At 37.4% G+C, this 23,737-nt stretch overlaps 1 protein-coding gene across 2 annotated transcripts in view; it reads left to right on the forward strand.

Annotated features, from left to right (window-relative positions):
- The window catches only part of Nell1 (neural EGFL like 1), an 822,774-nt gene that overhangs the window by 425,765 nt on the left and 373,272 nt on the right, over window positions 1–23,737 (forward strand). The window lies entirely within an intron of this gene.

The following is a 23,737-nucleotide window of genomic DNA, read 5'->3' on the forward strand; positions in this document are numbered from 1 at the left end:
AAAAAAAAAAAAAAAAAAAAAAAAAAAAAAAAAGACATGAAGAGCTGGGTACCAGTGGCTCATGCTTGTAATACTACCTACTCAGGAGTATGGTGGTGAGAAGCCAGTCCAGGCAGGAAGGTCCCTGAAACTTTTATCTCTTATCCCCTAGTAAGCACCAAAACAAAAAAAAAAAAAACTAGAAGTGGAGCTGCAGCTCAAGTGGAAATGCTGAAATAAGGATACCGGGTCTAACCAATGCCATCTTGGCCATGTGGTGGATGATAGGGAATTGGGTTTAGCTAGCTTCATCTTGTCTTCATAGTGGAAGCAGAGAGGTTCCTCCTTAAGGATATGGGCATGCCTGAATTCCTAGAGGCAGGGGTGGGAGCTTGGATGATAGGTTATTGGACCTGTCAAATGCTGTGCTTTAAACTCAGGAGACTGGCTTTTCCTGTGACCCAGACCTTCCCCCTCCCCCAATCCTGTTAAGCCAGGAGGAGCTCAGGTTTAGGGGTGCTATGCCTTGTGTCTTGTGTCTCTTGGCTCTCCCTCTTGTCACTATGGAATCCCACCCCTGCTCTCCATTGGAGTTTATCTGGTTTGTTGGTATTGATTTTCTGCTCCTTCTTTCCTCTCCTAGTCTCATGGCTCAGTTTTCTAACAGTGTTATGTGTATTCAAGAGACTGCAGGTGTTTGTGACAGGAGTCTACCTGCAGTTGTTGGCTTTCTAATAAAGATCCCCAATTCAACCTCTTAAAATGTGGCTTCTCTATATCTCGCATCTGAGTTCCTATACAACAGTGCTAGCTTTGAGGGGAAAAACTCAGGGACAGTGCACAGGTGCTGAGTTCAAGCCCCCCAGTCTTGGCACCAAAAATAAATAGATTTATATCTATCTATCTATCTATCTATCTATCTATCTATCTATCTATCTATCTATCTATCTATCTTTACCCATATATTTATACATACGCATATATAAAGGTGAATTGGTGAATTGGAGAGCACCTGGCTTGTCTTGAGAAATCCAATCTTTGTAGACAGCTTCCAGATTTTCTAGGAATATGATCTTGAAGTGAAATATATAAGGCTAATGGATTAAGATTAGTGTGAACTAAACTTCATTCCAGAGTTTGTAACTATTCAGGAATACATTCCTATGTTTAAACAATACATTGCCTCTGGAGTCCAGAGTTTGTGAGTTACTCTAGGATAGACCTTTGTAATAGTCTCTATAAACCCCCTTGAAAAACTTATATTTGTTTCCTGAGGAGGGCAGCCTTGAAGAGTGATCAGCTTTGGCATTGGTCACCTCTAGGTGATCCTTAGAGATGGCCTTCGGACAAATTATTTTGGAGAGATGATTCTGAGATCAAAAGTTTCATCGAAGTTGGACACTAGAATGGGTTCTAGGCCCTCACAAAAATGTTCTTAAAGGAAATTTATAACACAGGGAGAAATGTTGTGAAGAAAACAGTGAGTTTAAGGAAATCATAAAAAGACTTTCCTTAATTATAAAAGTACTATATGACTACTATAGGGCAGTATATGAATGCCTGGCAACATTGAGAAGTTCAGAAGAATAAGAAGTAAACAACACCTATCTGTACTTTAACCCTGTTAACACAGCCTCTACTAACATTTGAGTATTTATTCTTACTAAGAGTTTTTTTTAATGTCTGCATTTGAATTTTACACTGAGGAAGTCACATTGTTGCTATTACCTGATATTGTTGTTTTTTTTAACCTCATTTCATAAGCTTTGCAAAAGTAAAGCTACTGTGAAAATGTAGTTACTTATGGTTGAAAAAAATCTTTCATATAGATGCAGCATCATAGCCTTTGTCACACTGGAGTGGTATTAACGTCCAGCTGCCTCTCTGTCTTCATTTGGTTTTATGAGACAAGCATCTCTATTATGGTGATGACCATTGTTTCTTCTTGGCTGAGATGATGGATGACTCAGACCAGCTCAAAGCTATGCTTATGGATTTTTTCAGAGTGCAGAAATGCAGTTTCAGATGTTATTCACTTAAAATATTTTAGAGAAAGGCAAAACACTAAAGAACTGTGTGCTCTTAACAAATACGTATGCACTGCCACATCCCACAGAAAAGAAGTATTTGGTACCTAATGGTGATGCTTCATTGGGCTCCTGACTTGTCTATGAGGTATGATTTCCATACCTATATTTTCCTGCTGAATTCTTTGTCCTTTAAATATTAGTATTTCCTCAACCAGCTAGCACTTAGAGAATTGCTAAGTTGACTATAGATGAGAAAAGCACTAAGTGAATGGGAGTTTCAAATAGTTGACATGTATGGCCTCTCCAAATCCCTTCAAATTAAAGGTCTGTATTTCTGAATTTTGATGAAGCTATTGAAGAAAAGTACTTACAGAAAAATCATATTTGTGGATTACTAAACATTTGTAGGGTATTTTATGATTAACAGTTATTCTTCACAGGCAGTCCATTTGATTTGGTTGTTATAAAACTGTGGCATCGATTAGAAGAGACAGACATGATCCTCATCCATCCGCAGGAAGAAGGAAGAGGATAATTATTGTCTTAGCTGAGTGAGAGACATTGAATAGTTTGTACACCACAGCATCTAGGCTGAATGAGTATTTATAGGGGAATAAGTCAAGTGAAGAAATGCCTTGCATTGCTTTTCTCAGACTCAAGAAACTGTTTATTATCTTATTTTATTATTATTTTTTACTTTAGGGCAGCTTAGAATACCTTATAGCTTTAGAGCCAAGTGCATTGGATAGGCTAGAGAGCAGTGTCCTCTACCTATTTTTAGGATGAAGAAAACTGAAAAGTCACCAAATAACTCTTCTGTATTGTCATGCTTACCTCCCAAGTCAGTCAGTCACAGTGTTCAATTTACAGCACCACTGTTTGGACATAATTTATTTTTATGTTTCATCTCCTCTTCTAGCATACTCTTTTCCTCTTTGACAGTTAGAATAGATTTTCTCCTTGAATCTTGTTTTCTTCACCTTTTTGGATTTGATTCATCAATGTGTTTTTGATTCATCAATGTGTTTTAAAAAATATTTATAGTAAAACTTGACTTATAATGATTTTAAATGAGAAACACAGCAAGTTCCATTAAACAGAAAATAGCAAGGTTTTGTAAAAATGTAGCGGAATTGGAAGCCTCTTGTCATGTTGATGGGAATGTAAAAATAGGCATAGCCATGTGAAAAACACTTTGACCATCTCTCTAAACAGTAAAAATTGGGAGGGAAAGTAAAAGCAGATTTATCATGACCTGGAAGTTCTGCTTCTTGGTATATTTCCAGATCATTGGAAGCAGGTTCTCAATGAGATACTTGTCTACCAATCTTTATCGTGACATTATTCACAGCAGATATAAAGAGGAAGTATACCAAGTGTCCATTGATAGATGGACAGAGAAGTAAACTTTTCCAAAGAAATAAATCAGAATGTTTTCATTCAATATTTGCAGAGATAGAAATTCTGATATATACTACAATGCAGAAGAAACCTAAGGACATTATACTAAATAAAAGGAGCCAGTCACAAAAGGACAAATACTGTATGATTGCAATTATATGAAAGAGCTAAAGCAATCATATTCATAGAGGCAGAAAGTAGAATGGTTGCTGCCCTAAATGGAAAGGAAGTGGGTGGAGAAGTTATTGTTCCATGCATGAAGAATTTTAAGACAAAGATTTCTGAGATGAATGGTGATGATGATTTCACAGCCAGATAAATGTGCTTAATACCACGGAACTATACTCTTAAAAGCAAATAAGATGCTACATTTTATGTTATATATTTTAGCACATTTTTTTGTGAAATGTGAAAATAGGGCATCAGGGAGTTAACTCTTGAAATGACTTACAAATATTTTCTTTGGATATCTAACTTATATTGGGCATCAACTTCTGTTTTAGCTGAGACAGTAGTTTACTAATTATTCATTCATTCATTCATTATACATTTGTTTGTCTATCGAGCATCTACTAAGTATTAGATGTTATTCTAGATGCCAAGAATATATCAGCAAATAAACCAGGCAATACCTTGCTATCCGTGGAGCAAAGCTGAGTGGAGACAGACAGTAAGCTGTTCATACAGTATGCTGAAAGATGTAAGCCTTGGAGAAAAATAAATTGAGGGAAGAAGGATGGGATACAGGCATGAGGAGTCATTCAATTTTATGAATGGTGTAGAAAATCTCACTGATGACATGTGAGGAAAGGGAAGAGTAGGACTTGCTGTCTGAAACAGCTAGGACCGGATGTTGAAAAAACCAAATCTTTGGAGTTAAAAATATATATATATTTATATAGTAAAAATGTTGTACAGAGGGGTTGCAGTTACACGAGTAGGGTAATGATTACATTTCTTAGCAAGCATTGTTACCTCCCCCTTTGTTTTCCCTATCTTTGGACTTTTAAATCTGTTGTTCAGATTCCAGCAAATTTCAGACAAGTCACTTGACCTTTGTGAGCCTTGATGCTATAGCATTCATTATAGATCGTAATTATTTTACAAAGATTCTGGAAAAGCTGGAAGAGAAAAAAATATTTTGTTAGCTGTAAAGTAACTGACAACAATTATTCCTTCTACAAGTATTTGCAGTCAAATTTCTAAAGTACCATCACTATAGGAAAGGATTTACATAAGACAATTTCCCAGAAAATTACAAGAATCCAATTTTTTTTATTGCAGTTTACTTTTTAAGTTTAGATGACAAGATTTCAAATAGTCATCTACTCAGTGACTGAGGATTAAATAAGAGAGCTTACTAAATCAATGAGCTACAATCAGTCTCTCTCTATTCTACAGATAATTTAAGTACGCTGTGGTGAAATAAAGTACAGAGGGTTTGTATACTCAGAGATTCAGATTCTGGATCAGGTCTATCCTAAAGCTTAAGGAATGACAGAAATCATCCATTAGATAAATGAGTATTACTGTATTTATCTTTCTAAATAGAGAGCAAGGCTTTAATGACCCTAGCCATTACTAGGACAATATTCCTTCAGAAAAAGAATAGAGTTCAGGAAGGGACATTTTATACCCAGCATGCAGGAAATTTAGTGCCCTTGCCCCATTACTGAGAACAAGACCTTCACATTTAATTCTACCAGGTGAATGTGGTAACTCAGAGTCTGGGCCAGAATATCTCTAAGCAACCAGAGAGCTCACTGAAATAGCCTTGCTTTTCTCCTCTTTGTTTTTACAACTGTGGTTTTCCATTTTCCCTGCTGTTGATAAATAATTCAGAAAAGAAATGAATGTTAGAGTGCTGCCTTTTTAATATAGAAGACAAATACATTATGTAATTGGTCTCCAAACACCCACAGGGTCTTGTTAGCAGGTCAGTATTTTGTATTGTTGGTCAGCAAAGCAGTATGTTCTTTGGGACTTTCCATGTATTTGGCTTTGTTCTTATAGCTAGAAAAAAAACCAAGGACTGTGGGTAGGGAATAAACAGAGGTAAAGCTGTTATCTTTACATGGTCCCTGACTGAACTGCTCAGCAACAGGTAATTATGGCCTGTGAAGCTCAGCTCGAAGGAGGATATCTTATGACATCAGGAAATCATCTTGGAATGCTGATTTGTCAGGATGCATCATGTTGAAACATTTCCTGGTGTAACGAGACCATGTTTACCTAACAAGCGCACCTCATTTATTCACTTCTGAAAATAGTATCTCATATAAAGATAATAACCATGTAAAATATATATTAGCTATAATACAACAAAGTTAGAAATAGGCCTTTGAAAATAATTGTTTGGAATAATTATGTGGAAATAATGTTACCATTCATATATTGAACAAATGTTTGTGTGAATCTTGAATATTTAGCAAAGATAATGGAGTAAAATAATGGATAAAAGAAAAGTTTAATATTGGTTATTATAATTCAGACTAACAGGTGGCCTTATGTATATCATTTTATATCTTTGGGGCTTCATTTAATCATCTGTGAAAGACTTTGATTTTTGTACCCTTTGTCTTATACATAAATTTATCTGATTTGGGGAAGGGGACTCACAGAAACGGTGGGACAAAGGTGAACCAATGCAACAGTGATACTAACTAGACACTATGTTGGAAATGAATTTTACAACTTGGGTGTGGAGAGAGTGTCATAGAGGCGGGGGAAGCAGGAGAAAATTAAGGAGGATGTAATTCTGTTAAAAAATGCACTCATTACCTTATTTATGTAACTGTAACCCTTCTGTACATCACCTTTAATATCTATCTATCTATCTATTTATCTATATATATTTTTTCTTTTGTCAGTCATGTGGCTTGAACATTGGGCTCAGTGCTGTCCCTGAGCTCTTCAGATTAAGGCCAGCGCTCTACCACTTGAGCCATAGTGCTACTTCGGTTTTCTGGTGGTTTATTGGAGATAAGAGTTTCACGAACTTTTCCTGCCCAGGCTAGCTTTGAACCACAATCCTCAAATCTCAGCCTCCAGAATAGCTAGGATTACAGTTGTGAGCCCTGGCCCCTGGCTTTACAGTAAACATTTTCAAAAATGTGAAAACTTATAAAAGTTTTATCAAGCTGTCACTTTTTTAAAACCAAGAATGACTCTTTATCCAAAATCTAAAATACTTACTACTGAGTGTTCCTTCCCTGCCCCATTGTTTTTTTGTTTTGTCTTTCTTTTCTTTAATTGTACTGGGCTGTGACTCAGGGCCTCATGTTTTTTAGCTTAGCCCCTACCAGTTGATCCATGCTTTCTCAGCTTGCTTTTTGCTAATTGCTTTAGAAATGGAGTCTAGTGAAATTTTCTGTCTAGGCTGGCCTCCACCATAATCCTCCCGACCTTAGCTTCATGAGTAGCTAGGATTATAGGCATGTGTCAATAATGCCTGATTTGTTTTTGCTTTTGTATTTGGGTTTTAGTTAAATATACATCTATAATCATTTTGGAGCATTAAAGTTCTATTTGATTTGAAAATGCTGTTTTTCAAGATGCCCTTTTTTAAATATGTATTTTTTTTGTAAAGATACTGGCCAGAGGGGTTACAGTTACATGAGCAAGGTCATGAGAATATTTCCTATCAAACATTGTTACCCTCTCCTTTGTTTTCCCCCTACCATCCCTACCCTACCCACCTCCCCAACTCCTCTCCCCTCCTAGAGTTGTAAATTTCATTTTAAACATTGTGTCTTGTGCATCTCATTGTTATAATGGGTCAACCTGTATCCTTATTTCAGCATTTTGTTATTTCCCTTTCCCTCCCCAAATTAGAAAAATGTATATACAAGATGCAGGGCACTGGAATCAAATACAGTGAAAGCAGGGGTTATACCATGGGGAGACAATATACAAGAGAAACAAAACAAATCACAAAGTATATTACAAGTACATTAAAAACAACAGCAACAAAGATAAAACCTCTTGTTTCCTATCTTGGGGTTTATTTCGCTTAGCATCATCTTATATGGTCATATGTACATAGCTTTTGACCTTTCCTGCTTGTCCTAGACATATGCTAATTATTGCAGATAAGGGAAACTATGGGACCTATGTTTCTTTGGGCCTGGCTTACTTCACTTATTATAATGTTTTCCAAGTCTTTCTATTTCCTAACAAATGGAGCGGTGTCATTCTTTCTGATGGAGGCATAGAATTCCATTATGAATTCCCACTTCTGGGCATTTACCCAAATGATCACAAACAAGGTAATCCTAAAGCTACCAGCACCACTATGTTTATCACAGCATTATTCACCATAGCTAAGATTTGGAACCAACCCAGATGCCCCTCAGCAGATGAATGGATCAAGATGCCTTTTTAGTTTCACGTTTAAAACTTTTGAACAGATGTTTTACAAGAACATGTGGACATCATTCTGATGCAGTCTTTCTTTGGCAGTGTTTGTTGCACTGAATATTTCATGTAACTTTTGAATATCGACTCAGGCCATGATGATGTTTTATTAACCACTTTTAGCTTGTGAAGGAATTATCACCCGAATGATCAAAGAACCTTCCTTTGCACATCGGGAAATTTCTGTGAAGGAATACTGGAGACGGGGGTTTAGGATAGACAGCTGCTCTTCCCTTTAAAGTCCTCATCATGCTGAGTTTCATAGGTGCTGTTGAGCAATTCTTGGCAAATGTTACTCTCTGACACTTGCCTTGCTGTTTGTTTAGGGCTAATGCCCACAGAGTCAAAGCAGCTACATGACAACTCATGATCTAGTGAAAATGGATGACAGTTTGTGGCTTTCCTCGAGTGTTGGCTTGTACCAAATGGGATGGGAAGTAATGGGGATTATAGAAAGGGTAGATATGTGAAATCATAAGACCTACATTCAAGTCACTGCTTTGGCATTACTGATGATTTGGCTTTGGACAAGATGTTTCCCATACTGGTCTGTTGATTCATGGGTGTACTGTGAGCAGAAGCCTCAGTTTAGGGTTTCTGTAAGTCTGATTCTAAGTATGATATGTGACCATGGAGACAGGAGAAAACACAGGTCTTTCCTAAGGCTAGGAGGATCAAAAAAACTTCTTCTGAGCTATGAAATAGGATTTTATTGTTTTGGTGCAGGAGCTCTAAGTGGAAAGATTGGATGAAGAAAGGTCCAAGGGATTATTTACACATACCTTTTTGAGTGAGCTCTTTAACATTTGGGGGCAATCTTGACCTGATTTATCTGTGATTCTTTGCTTTTGATGCCTAATTTGGACAATTCTGATAACTGTGGAAGTCAACCGCAAATATTTGCGGAGTGCCAACTCTGTTCCATGTCTGTTTATACAGTGAAGATGAAGTGGTGGAAAAGTCTAGTTTCTCTCTAGAAATGTTGTTGAGACTTTTCCTACCTTTTTGTTTACACAGGATATCTGACTTTTGCAGCTGGCATTGGTAGGGGAAATATTTTACAACATCTTCAAGTAACATCTGAGAGGGGTTACTTACAGGTCATAGCCTTCTTTCTAATTAAACGTACCTTGAACTTCAAAGTTCACAAACATGAATATTACAGGCATGAATGAACAGCAATTTGGAGCCAGGAGAAATAGGTTTACTAGCTTACTGAACTTGAATGAATTATTTAATTTACCTGTCTGTGATCTCTCATATGTGTAATGTGTATAATATTAGTGTTTAGGTCATACTGTAGTTTAAGGGCTAAATAGTCAATGTACTATGTGTACAATATATTACATGTTAATGCTACTATTATAATTTGCATTATTTTTGCTTTCTATTTAATAGTGAACAAAGACTTTTATTACCACTTTAAAAAGCAAAAAAATGCACCATACAATTTCCTTTATTATTTGTTCCTTTATTGCCCTCTACTAAATGCTGAGAGCTCCTTGGTTATTGGGAAAATGTGTACTAGATTATCAATCTTTTTGTGCTTTTACAACAGCATCTCTCTGTAGCTCTTTTAATAGAAGGAAAGAAAACTATCCACCTCTCTGGTATTCCTCTGGTATACCTTTTTATATAATGGTGATTGTATTTCTTAGAAATGGACAAACATCATATGGATATTAATTTGTGAAAGACTGAATCAGAAAAGTGTGTAATTGTCTGGTGTACTACCTATATCTAGAGAGCTGATTAAAATGATTCAGGAGGTAACTTACTAATATGATCAAATTTATCAACTGAATGGGATATGTCTTATGTAGCATTGAACCCAGGTTTTGGATTCAGAAAGAGCTGCATTTTCATCTAAGTTGTTCAGCTCATGTTCCCTAAAGCAAGTCATTTTAACCCACCTGAGCTTTCTACCTTATTTGCAAAATAGGAATGATAACAAGAGAATTACTTTTATTAAGGCATCATATGAAAGTTAAATGAGCTTTGAAACATCTACAACAAAGGAGTTGCTCAAAAAATATTAGTATTGTTTTCTTTCTGCTTCAAAATCCTTATATACTTTTTTTTGTGTGTGTATGTGTGTGTGTATGTGTGTGTGTGTGTGTATTTGTGTGTGTGTGTGTGAGAGAGAGAGAGAAGTTGGGGGGGGGGTCCTGGGCCTTGAACTCAAGGCCTGGGCACTGTCCTTGAGCTTTTATACTCAAGGCTGTATCACTTCAATCATAGCTTTGCTCTACTTCCAGTTTTTGGTGGTTAATTGGAGATAAGAGTCTCCTGGATCTTCCTGTGTAGACTGGCTTTGAACCATGATCCTCGGATCTTAGCCTCCTAAGTAGCTAGGATAACAGACATGGGTCTGGCGCCTGGCTTCCTTACATACTTTAATATACTTATGATCATTTGGCTTTTACCTTTTGAAAATAATTATTATTTCTTTTTGTAAGTAAATTTTGTGTTTCATTTTCATGCCTAAATCTTGGCAAAGTGATTTTAGATTTTTAATACCTGAATAATTCCCCAGGGCCATGTCTGGGATATTAGTTGCTTTTGTCCATATGATTTAAAATGTAGACATGTAATGCCTCATTATTAAGCATATGAGCATAAAGAGTTATAGAAGAGATCATAATGATTTTGACATCTTAGTTATTTATGCAAACTATAAGCCTTTAAAATTATGTATTGGGTATTTTTTAAAAAGGCCATTGAACAAGATGCATTGTATTCATAGACTGACATATTGAATTAAAACTCCTTTGTACAATTACTTAAAAAGAACAACACAAAAAATAGAAAAAAGGACCAAACGTGGAAATCCATTGTGCCCATGTGTGAAAATGGCATAAGGAATTTCACTGAAAGTTGTTGCGTGACAGAGGGGATTGGGGTACAGTGAGAGAGAGAGAGAGAGAGAGAGAGAGAGAGAGAGAGAGAAAGGAGGTTATTGAGATTGAAACACAACTGCACAATTACATGCACATGTAAAATACCATGGCAAAATCTTTTGGTACAGTTAGCACACAGACACACAATGCACACAGAGAAGGACAAAGTATAACAAGTCTTGTTTCAATGAGAGGCACAGAGTGAATAGAAAAGTAAAGGAGGAAGAAAGAGGATGGTCAAGGCACTTTATTTTCATATGTGAAAATAAAAAAATAAAACCTATTGAACTGGTTTTAAGAATGAGGAGAGGAGATAAAGGAGAGTGATGAGATTGATAGGAAAGGAGGTTAATTGGAATACGGTGTATTCAAGTATGGAAATGTCAAAACATGATCCCCGGTGGAGCTGGGAAGGTGGCTCAGTGGTACAATGCTTGCCTTGCATGCATGAGGCCCTGAGTTTGATTCCTCAGCACCACATAAGCAGAAAAAGCTGGAAGTGGCACCCTGGCTCAAGTGGTAGAGCCCTAGCCTTGAGTTGAAGAGCTGAAGGACAGTGTCCAGGCCCAGAGTTCAGGCCCCACGACCAACAAAACAAACAAACAAAGTAATCCCCCTTTTAACAACTAATTTATGTTAAGAAAAAAAATCATAACCATAAAAAAGTCCCTGCCATCATAGGCTTTGTATTCTATCCAGGGAAATGGATGCTTGTTATAGGTGTTTGATGAAAGAAAACAAACAAACAAGGAAAAATGTTAGAAAATGATTGAAAGAAGGCAACAGTCCAAGACTGTTTGAACCAAAAGCCACATAAGGTTGGCACCTCATTTGGCCATGAAAAGTTCTACATGGATATTGTGGTCACGTTGCCCAAGAATTCAGCTTGATGCAACTGAGGGACAGAGAGAAAGCTGTGGTTCATTGTGTGAAACACAAGGGGGTTAAGGCCAGAGCACCCCGCAGACAGTCAGATATACAGCATAAACCCTTGTAGGAGTGCTACTGTTAGTTTCAAATCGTATGTGACTGTATTGAAAGGTTATTGAATTTACAGCAATGGAAGTCACTACTGACTATGATTGTGGTGATATCCTATTAGTTAGTCAATACATAGCATGTTCTGTATTTCCAGCAGTGTTGAGGGTGGGGTAGGGCTTATGGTACTGGTAAGTTGAGAAAATTAATGCAGAGGATGATTCTGTCCATAAGGGATCATATAATTAAGTAAGTGGAAGAAAATCAATTACATACAGAATAGTTTGAAAATAATTTACAAAACTGTTGTGCTGTCTCTAAGTATAACAGACGTTAGAAGAAACAGAAGCCCCTGTGGTTTGGAGCAATTTAAAAGGAATGATATTATTATTATCATTATTAATATTATCATCATTTGTGTATTTGTATTTTTCCAGTACAGGACTATTGAGCAACATTTCAATTTAATCATAAATTTAAATGGAGATAATTTCTTCAAATCTAAATGATGTCATTTACACTCCTTTATGGAGCAAAATATGCAGTGTTCTGAAGAAACAAGCAACGGCTAGCAAGTTGGATAAGCCTCACTATATCCTCAGATACGGTAATTCCATGGACAATTTATGTAGCTAAATGACTTTTTGAAATTTGTGTCCCTCTGACTGACTGTCCTACCGGGCAAGGAGAGGGAGCATATAGTCAGGAAGACAGGAGAGATCATTCCCTCACCCTTTCAAACCATGATGTTATTTAGCCTTATATACAGATGCCAATACAGAACTGGATTACATGTGAGAAGTAGACATTTGAGGTACAAATGTGAGTAATCTTGTTACAGTGTACAAGTAACTATGAGAAAATGTGTAGGGGAAAGTTCACATGGCCAGTATCCTTGGAAATGAACCCTGTAATAGAAGCCTGGAAAGAGGAGAAGCAACAAAAGCAGCAATTAAATTAAGAGATTGTAAAAGGGAAATAAAAGGCAGAAAGTGATGATGAGTTGCCAGTATTGTTATAGGATCACACAGAGGCGCTGGAGGGCGAGGGCATAAAAAATTCCATTAGGTTTGGCAACAAGAGTCATTGGAAGTATTCCAAAGAACAGAACCATTGCCATTTCCAATAATGGGATTTACAAAGAGATATTTTGATAGGAAGTTGGACAGAAGGTAGAATGCGGAGGATTTTGGCAGCCAAACGATTAGAAAGAATTGGACAGAAACCTGAAGGACAAAGCAAGGTCAACTGAAAGACATTATGTTCCATTCAAGCTGACTTCTCAGATGAGGAATACTTGAAGGCTAGATGAAAGAAGAAGATAGAAGAAGGACTGGCAGGTTTGCAGTAAGGGGGACAGGTAGATGAACTTTGTGAATGAAGATGTAGACTCTTCCTTCTAAGTCTGGATGGGAAAGTAGGAGGAAAGACTTCAGGAGACAGGTCTCCTGAAAATGTCCTGTATGGTTTGAGAGATCCTGGCCAGGTGATGTAATAGCTCTGCCCCTTTATTCAGCACTTTTTGTGCAACACATGTTCCTTCTCCATCTTTCAGAAACTATGAAATAGTTCCCCTCAATGTAAATAGACATATAAGGATTCCCCTGGAGGGACCTTTGAAATGCAGTACATACTTTATTGTTCTGCCACATTCCCAACTCTTTGAGAAAGGCTTCTGCTCTTTGAGGATGGAGAGAAGCTCACAGCAGCATTGAACACCTAAAGCTGGGGTTGAATGTCCTACATGAATAAAATTTAATTCTCATTCCCTCAGGCCTTTCAGGGAGAGGGGGAGATGCTCTCTCAGTCTCCACATCTGCAGAACTAGTATAAAACTACCCTTCTCTTCCCTGGGGCATTGGGGGGAATACTGAGTTAATGTTTTATAAATCACTAGAAGGTTCTAAATGGAAAGTGATATCATTACCCACCTACTAGATATGATGGAACTCATAATGATATATTTGTTACCTTATGTTCATTTCCATGGCAGTCATTGGTGCATTTGTGAAGAGATTATGTATTCTCTGCCAGGGCAAAACCAGAGGAAAACAATCTATCACCCAGAAACACTTCAGCAAGAAAACAAAAACTGAATATGTGGTTTGTTTTTACCTAAATATTGTTTTGGGTACAGAGACTGCTGTGAAAAAAAAAAAAACCTCCTGAAAACAATATCTACCTCTTATCTTGCTGGGAACACACACACACACACACACACACACACACACACACACACACACACACACACACACACACACGAAATACATAAAAGCTTTGTGGACATACTGCTTTTGTGATGTCAACATAAGAAATTTAAAATCCAATTATGCATGCATGTGTTTTTATCAATGGATACTTAGCAAAATGTTTAAAATTATATCTAAACAATACTGATGTCAAGAATTCTATGAACTTTAGCTGGATGCTGGTTGCTTACAACTGTAATTCTAGTGACTCAGGAGGCTGAGATTCTTACCTTTACTTTAACCAGCAAAAAACCAGAAGTGCAGCTGTGGTCCAAGTGGTAGAATGCCAGCGTTGGGTGACAAAGCCAAATCAGTACAAGCAGCCCTGAGTTCAAGCCCCAGCACTAATACAATAAAAAAGAAAAAGAGTAAATAAGAAAGAAAGAAAAATTCTCTGAATATTAATTAGGAAGCTTGATAGTTTCTCCTTGAAAGCATGGTGGATTGAGGGTCCTTTGTATTGATAAAGCAAGGAGTTTCTCAGTGTAACTCAGGGTCAGAACTGTTGGATTGCTGTAGATTTAGGCAGTTAGGAATTACTTTAGGAAATAGTTGACTCTTATTTCACCTCAATCATCCACTGAGGATGTAGTTTGTCAAGCAATATCCAGTTTTGAGTTAAGGTTTGGTCCAACAATTCAGGGATGTCCTTAAGGACCTGATTTAAAAAAAAATTCCCTTTCTGTCTTCTGACTTCAGTCATGCCAAGTATCCAAGACTACAAATCAAATGCCTAAAGCAATGTTATCTTTCACATTCAAGGAGACCAAGAGCAGATTATCTTGGAGTAAGTAATACAGGAATCAGGTTGGGTTTGCAGTTTCCCCAAAGACCTGGTCTCTGTATATGAGTGTACTTCAATGGAAATCAGGATATTTGTAATAAAAATAAAAAGAGCAAGTGGTAGGGAGAGGACTATGAGGCTCTTTGAAGCTGACAAGATAACTTGCCTCACCAAGGTGAAGGTCCACTAAAGGAAATTAAGTATGTAAATTAGAATCCTGTGTGATGAGCTGTGGGCTGGGAACATGGGTGTGAGTGCTTAATGAGATCTCATAGGTAAAGCGCTCGGCACTGATGGACACCTTGGAATTTAATAACAGCTATGCAAGTTGCTTCATTATTAGCATTTCAGCACAAGGAAGGTTTGGAAGGGTGTTCTGGCTAGTCCTCTCTCTTACCTTTTGCCAGCTTTGGGCTAAATATCAGCCACAGTGCTGGAAATCTGTATTTAATTAACACTAAGGCATTTGTTTCATCTTGTAAAGCTCTTGCATAATAAAGTCTGTCAGATTATTTCCTTTTCAGATTGTTATCATAGAAGAGAGAAAAGAGATTTTTTTTACAGTTGAATTCAGGGACTCATACTTGCTATGCATGTGTTCTACCACTTAAGCCACACTTTCACTCCTGCTTCTCACTGGTTAATTTTTCTTGGTTGTCAGTAGTGGGGCTTGAGCATAGGGCCTTGGTACTGTCCCTGAGCTCTTTTGTTTAAGGCTTGTACTCTACTACTTAGAGCCACAGCTCTACTTCAGGTTTTCTGGTTGTTAATTGGAGATAAGAGTCTCACAGACTGTCCTGCCTGGGCTGGCTTTGAACTGTAATCCTCAGATCTTAGTCTCCTGAGTAGCTAGGATTACAGGTGCACACCAGTGCCTAGCTTAATTTTTTTAGATAAGTCTTCCTTCTCACTCAGGCAGATGCTTAAGCTGCCATTTGCCTATGATCAAAGATAGGCACCACAATCTCCAGCTTTCCTTCATAAAGATGGAATCTCATGGGACTGTCCTGAATGATCCTCCTAAACCTGACTTGCATGTGCCAGGCTATGGACCTGGCAAACTTTTCTGCCCTTGCTAGTCAAGAACCACTCTCTACTGAGTCTCAGCCTCTCATGTATCTAGGATTACAGGTATGAGTTTGAAATTGAGGCTTTGTACTCGCTAGGCAGGCTTTCTACCACTTAAGCCATGTCCCCAGCCCCTTTGATGTGTGTCATTTTTCAAATAGTGTTTTGCATTTTTGCTTGCACTGACCTAGACCACAATTCTGCGAGATTTGGCTTTTAAAAACTTGTATTCAAATAGTTGTAAACATGTCTATTCATGAGTACAAAGGATCTTGATGAGAATCACACTCTTCCATCATTCTCCACCACCAGTTACTTCTCCCTCCTTCTTACCATTTCCTAGTTCCATTTTCACATATATACATGGTGTATTGTGAGGGTGTTGGTCAATTACTCCTCTTTCTATTTATCCTCAGTGTATTTACAGCTCTTTAAGCATGGGCAGATTTCTTGCCACAGTTGTATAAGCATTGAATTGGTGACCCTAAATTTGACAGTCAGACTATTGGTCATCCATTTTACGAATGAAAAACTGAGGTTCAGAAAGGTCACCTTGCTGCAAGTTTGTTTTATTGGTTGTTAGTGACAAGACTAAAATTTAAAATGAGATCATCAGATTTTGTTTTAGTTTCTTCTGGACTACATATAAGACTTTTTTTTATTGAAGGTGGAGAAAATACATGGATGAGCATCTTTATAGGCCCTGGGTAGTAGTCTACCTAAGAGGGCAGGAAATTATATACTTCAGAAGATTTATTAGCTTTCAAAGGTGAAAGGTGGTCAGTTTTATTATTTCAGGTAATTGGAGACTCAATTTTATTCCAGTTTGTACCCATCTACACATCTATATCACACAGCTTATTTGCTGAGGGAAGTCCTACTTGATTAACCAAACTGATCTTGGCAATGAAATTTGAGATCTCAAAGCCATAAAGAAATAAAACAAAGAACAAATAATCTCACTAGAAAAAATTTAGTCCTTGATAATCAGTTAATTGTTCCTTCAGGATATAATCTGAAGCTAGCTGCCTTTTTCAGCTCGCTAGGTTTTCTCTATGTACTTAAAGATGGAGGGTTTCTTTGGGAATCACATACCTTCAGTTGATATTTGCTATTGGTATTTTATCCTTCAGCCTGGTTGAGTAACCTTGTGTGAGCCAGTTAACTTCTCTATGACTTAGAAAATAAAAATTAGTGCTTCCTTATTGCATAGAGATGTGGTAAAGATAAATTATGCTTCAGTAAATTTCAACTAAGAAATCTGTGAGGAAAACAGATAATAGGGTTTGAGCCTTATAATTCCAAGGGGGAATGATAAGGAAAGAGACTAAGGAAACAGCAGTACCATGGAGCAGATGGCAGCCTTCAAGAGCCTAGCAATGCAAGGAGACATGGTATCACCACGTAGCAACTCTTCTCCTCTTATCTTTGTTTCTATCTCTCTCTCATCTTAATCTATAAGAAGAGTCCTGTCCAAAAGACCAATGATCTGTAACCAGCTTTCATTCCTGTGTCTCTTTCCTACTCATCAATTTCTACTAGCTGAGGATATCTGCTGGTGAGCAAAAGATCTTCTATTAGCACAAGTATTTTCATACCATTCAAGAAAAATGCTGTGAGTGGTAATAGAATACATATTGCATTATCCTTGGATGGCAGATTGTGTGGGACTGGCTCATTCAACACCAATTTCAGCACCTGTGGACATGCCTATCTTTTGTGAAGGATCTTTATTATTTCTCATCCATCTGCCATTATCCTCATTTCAAGTATGAGTTAATATATTAATCATGGTGGCTTTGATCAGTATCCAAGTTATATGGAGGCCTAGGAGGTGATAGAAATGTCTATTTTTGTGGTTTATTTCATAGTAGAGGTATGATTTCACTTTCCTGATTTAGTTCAAGTCATTAACCTGACTGGAAAACATTTGGATTAGGGAAGAATTTAGTAGCTCTGAAGTGGTAGCTCCTATCTGATTCTTCAGCCTCTTGGTTTTGGCAGCTACTAGATCCTTTTTTTTAGGACCCAGACCCAATGGTCTGGGCATTTGTTCTTGGTATCTCAGCCTGGAGGGTTTTTTTCTTTTTTAAAATAGTGTTTTACTTAAAAAAATATTTTCTTGTAAAGATGCTATATGGAGGGGTTGCAGTTACAGGAGTAAGGTAATGAGTACATTTCTTGTAAAGCGTTGTTAACCCTTCCTTTGTTTTTCTCCTACTGTCCCTTCCTTCTCCCACTTCCCCCACTCCTCCTGCCCCCCCCCGCCAAAGTTGTAGTACAGTTCATTTCCAACATAGTGTCTTGTGAGTATCATTGTTGCAAGGGGTCATCCTGTGGCCTCTCCCAAATTAGATAAATATATGTACAAGATGCAGGGTACCAAAATCAAATACAGTGACAATAGGAATATACCATAGGAGGAAGAACATACAAAAGAAACAAAAAAAATCACATGGTACATTAAAAATATACTTGCTTCTTTCCTGTAATGGGACAGAATGACCAAAGTTTTAGTAGTAATCTTTGGTTATGTGATAATCTACCTACTGAGATGGTAGGATAAGCCAGAAGGAATCTGCTAATAATGGAGTTATCCTCTAATGGCCTGTGTTCTGAAATAAAATCAATGCTTAAATCCTGGAGTTAAATCACTTTTCTTTTTGATGTTGTTGACTGGCATCCTAATTGATATTTAGGCCCTACAGAAAGGAAAGACAGTAAGTACAGTTATACTAATTGTTCCTAGGCCACTGGGCATTTGGTGTAGCTCCTTCTGGGTCCTATGCTATATGTAAATGAGACAAAGTTGAATTCATATACTAATGACCTTTAAAGGACAAATGGGACACAAGAATGAAGAGTGTGTGGATGAGGATTTATGGAATGACTGTATACTTGTGAGTTTCCAGGTAATACTTTCTCCTTATGCCTTTATCAGTAGCTTTCTGAAGTCTATTTTTATCATTAAAGGAAAGATTGAAAGATTTCTTTGCTTAATTCACTGGGTAGCCATAAGAAATGAGGGAAGAGATGACATTGTTCAAAAAGAAATGTACTCATTACTTGACTTATGTAAGTACAATCCTTCTGTACATCACCTTTATAATAAAAATTGAAAAAGATTACTTGTAAAGAGGCATTATTGTTTCAGACAACAATGAACTCAATGACTAGAACCGAAAGAATCGAATAGACACATAATTAAATGAAATTTGTAAGTGATGAAGGAGAAAATAGAGAGGAGTAAAGGAATGGTCAGGAAGATAATATGTTATTGGGACATTAGGTGGATTGAAATAACTAGTGAAAATTCTTTGGTAGTGTGGCTAAAGAACTTACAAAACATGGATAGCTCATGTACCCTGTGTAATGTTTACAATATGAGACTCTCTGGACTTTCTTTTTAAAAACACATATATCCACCTGAATAAATACATAGTACAAGGGTGATTTGCATGCTATTTAAAATTTATTTTATTCTTTCTGAAGTTAAGGAAGGTACTGAATTTTACATCTAAGTTTATTTCATCAGAAGCAAAACAGCATACCTCAAGCAGTATAACTACCTATGGGCTGAGTGAATGTATTGAAATTATGCTCCTCAGCCCAAATCCATTGGAATTTATATGAATTTTGCATATCACATTGGACTTCTGGGGTTGTTCTATAGGAATATAAACTATTCTGATAGGTCAGAGAATTCCAAGTTGACAAGTACTACTGGTATCAAGATGCAGAACAAATTCATCAGTGTTCTAACACAGAGCAGAGGGGGAGATTTAGAAAGATAAAAGAGGTATTTGTGCCTATAGATCTACAAACACACTGGATGGTAAAAGACAAAAAATACACTTGGACATGATAAATTATACAGGACTCTAGACATTCACACAGTGAAACCAAAGAAGGATATTCTTAGGAAAGGATCACAAAGGCTCAATATCTATGTGCATAAGATCATATAAAATGATGCTTATTGACATGAACTCCAAGAAATGGAAATGAGAGCTTTTTTATTATACTGTTAGCATTTGTTTCTTCTTTTCTTTATTCTTTGGTTTATTCCCTTCTGTCTGTCACTGTTTTTCATTTCTGTACCCTTTGTCTTGTATATAAGTTTATCTGATTTGGGGAGGAGAAGGGGAAGCTCAGAAATGGTGGGACAAAGGATAAACCAATTCAGCAGTGAAACCTACTAGACACTATGTTGTAAGTGAACTATACAATCTTTGGGGGAGGGAAGTGTGGCGGGGGGGACTATGACAGACTGAGGGAGGGGGTGACACTGTTCAAAAGGAAATGTACTCATTACCTGAATCATGTCATTGTATCCCCTCTGTACATTATCTTTACAATAATTTTTTAAAGAGCTTACGTTGAGCCTGGTGTAATGATTAGGAACTAGGGAATAAGGAAATGGATCATGAGCTCCAGTCCTTCTGTTACCAATCAGTTACAAAAGGTGAAGAAAATGAAGATAACATAAAGAATAAGCCCAGCAAAATTGAGAGAATTAAGTATGAAGTCTGATTTGAAAGAAGAAAATGCATAACATTTCAAAATGATACTTCCAAGCAAGCAAGAAAAGGAGTGAGTGATATTGGAGCATGAGACGCAGGGGAAATTGGAGAATACTGTATAAGGAATACTGTTTATGCGGACTCGAAGAGAATCAAGTGCATTACATTGCATTTATGTACAGAAAAACCCCGGGTGGGCCCTGTGATGATCCGAGGAGATGATAATGAAGATGAGGAAGACACCTTGGAACAAGCTGGAAATTAGAAGCAAACCACTGTTTTCCTTGATACTTATATGTAAGAATAATTACATGATGATTGATTCACATAGTCTAAGAGGTGATGAATATGCATGCATGCTCATATCCCTCATTTGTTTTTGTGTTGGATTCTAAAACTGCATCAATAGGCTATAACCACACAGTGCATTTTATAACGATTTCACTTTTCAAAGTTTTTGTCAATAATGGATGGAAGGAGAGATTGAGAGAGCGCAGGTTTTATTTATCAGCAGGAGTACCCTATCTTTTTTACATTGTGATTTCTATTTTACTGTGTCACCAGGGGCTTCATGCCAGTGGAAGGTTCCTGGATATGAGAGAAGTGGGGACTAGGTATTTGCTACGGCAGGTCTGCTGTATTTAGTGTGACAGGCTCAGGAGCATGCTATGCGATGAAGGTATTGGTCACAGTAGATGGAAGGTCTGATGCCCGTTGTAAAAACTATTTTTTCCCCCAGAGGCTAAAAGCGAGTCATGAAAGAATTGATCTGAATAGAATACTAACCAGGAACAACAGTTTCAGTAGGGGAGCATGAAAAGATTGGAATGCAAGAAGGAGAAAGGCCGACAGACCCTGAAACACAGAGGTGAAGTAGTTTTCCATGGCAGGAGAATCCTTACCCTATTTCATAGTGAGTTCTGTCCCAGGTTCTGGAGTCATACAGTCATGATAGAAATGCCTGCTGTACTATATATTGATGTGTATGTGGGGGCGAATCACTGCAACCTGGTTGTGCCTTGTTTTCCTCTAGTATTAAACTTAAAGATTAACAGCAACATCTACCCATAGAGGACTGTTAAGATGATGAACTCTTACATATGAAACACTTGGAGCAATAGCAAGAGCTGCATAGGTAAATGTGTTTATTATTATTACTATTGTTATCATCATTTTATATGCCAAACACAAGGGCAGCTGGTCTTTTCCTCTTTTTATCATTATCTTTGAACAGTTGCAAGATGGATTTCAGTTTAACATGTCTGTCTCTGTGTTCAAGGCGTATTGATCATAGTCACTTCTTCTGTCATTCTCTCCCACATCTAACCCATCCTCAAGTTTCCTACTTTCCTTTTTACATGTTTCATTGTGAATTATAACTGCTCAGGAGGCAGTGTTTTCAATGGAATAGCTAATTTAACAGCTAAAAGAGTAGGCATTTTTATTCCCATTTTTCACACAGAGAAACTGAACCTTGTAAAGTTTTAATAACATGTCTAACTATGAAGAGGGTAAGCAACTGGATTGTAAATGTAGAGAGAACAATTTATAGCCTCAATTCCAAACAATAAAAAATAACTAGGGTACTTAGCACATCCTAATGGATTAGCATTAACCACTATCATCATTTGTAACAGAATTGGTGTAACATTGAGGGAATAAGTTAATAAGAAAGATGGGGGCTGGTAATATTTAAGACTAATCATATATAGATAGCAAAGAAAAATGACAGCATTAGTGTTTGGGATTTAAAATACACAGGCTGCTGCTGTTACCGTCTTAATTATATAATTATATGAGACATAGAATTTCAAGAACAAATAAGCTTGATCTTGGCCATGTGTCTTATTCAAGTAGGAAAAATCTGGGTAAGAAAAGAGGCTTCAGCATGGTGGTGGACCTTTTATGCCTAGTATCTCCTGTGAAGCCATGGGGTAGGATTGGCTAGATAAAGGTAGTGGAGCAGATGCATTAGGAGCATCATGTGCATTGATTCTCATCGAATTTCAAGAGCAAACAAATTTCCTTTCACAACAGCAGGGGATTTGACCCTGTTTCTTCTCTATTCCATTATGTCTCTTCTCTTCTGTGTCTCTGAGCTTTAGAACAAGGCCTTAGAAGCAGGTTTCATAGAGAATATTTGCTCACAGATTGGGTATCTTTAGATTAAATCTGTTTTGGCCTCTCTCAGGAAGGTAATCAGTCTACTCATTTAGAAAATAGGGGTAATACTACTTAATAATCAAATATTGTTGTAAGGATCAATTTATGTAACGTGTATAGAATTCTCTTGTGTAGATTCTGGTACACAGGAAGCATTAATAGATAATAAACCCATTCTTTCTTCTGTCAAACATGGTCTGACTGAAGAAATAAAAGAAATACATCCACAAATGCTACAAACAGAATAAAGATGGGGCTATTGTTAGAGGTATGGGTGGAATGGAGGAAATGAAAAGGAAGGTGACATGAGAAAACCTTAGAACTGAAGGATGAAGAGGGAGATGAAGAGGATGAAGAGCTAGAAGACAGAGAGAGCCAGATTGTGGGGCTGAGGCAGCCAGCAGGGGCCATAAAGGCATGAACACAATGCCAGAGCAAAGGAACCTTTACTTCTTTCTGTTCCTCCCTCCAGCTGGAAGCTAGACAACAGGGAATCTTCAGAGTAGATGAGGACAACACAGAGTAGATGAGGACAAACAGAGATGTGAAAGGGAAGTAGGCAAACTGCAAATAGAAAGTCATCAGTAGTAAAAGAAGATAGTAAGGGGTCAGGGGTGGGGGCGGGCATGGATAAAAAAGCAGCTTACTTCAAACTATCCAGAAAAGTATCATTTCCTGCTTGATGGCATGGAACAATACCTGTGTACCAGTCTTTCAAAAGTGATGGCAAAGGTATTGACTCAAAACACGTTGTCGTTAGAACAACAGAAATTTTGTGGGGTTTTCATAGATGTTATTGGAGAAATGCTTTCCATGCCAAAATGAATGTGGGAAATGCTGAGGCGGACCAAAGCAGATCTATTTATTAAATCATTTTTTAAGAGCCTTTGCTAATGAAGGAACAATTTGAGTTTCCCTGTGAAAGTAAAAACATTCTTCAGATCTGTTTTCCTGGCTAAAGTCTTCTTAGAATACAGTAAAGGAAACTTTTCATTTTGAGGTGATAGCACAGGGGAAATTCATGCTTCTCTGAACTGTGCTCTGAGATACACGCTAGGCTTCTCATGGCTCACTCATCCTTAGATGGAAAGTGCCTTCGTGTAAACTATCCTATTTTTCTAATACTTTAGAAAAGGAGTTGCTTTGGATCACTCTGGCATTAGCAGTGATACCCTAATGGAGAGCTAAGGTGTACAAATAACAATCTTCACGTTGACCTCTACCAACCAAGATTTATCCCTGTTGG

Source organism: Dipodomys ordii, unplaced genomic scaffold, assembly GCF_000151885.1.
Source record: "Dipodomys ordii isolate 6190 unplaced genomic scaffold, Dord_2.0 Scaffold46, whole genome shotgun sequence".
Classification (NCBI taxonomy): domain Eukaryota; kingdom Metazoa; phylum Chordata; class Mammalia; order Rodentia; family Heteromyidae; genus Dipodomys; species Dipodomys ordii.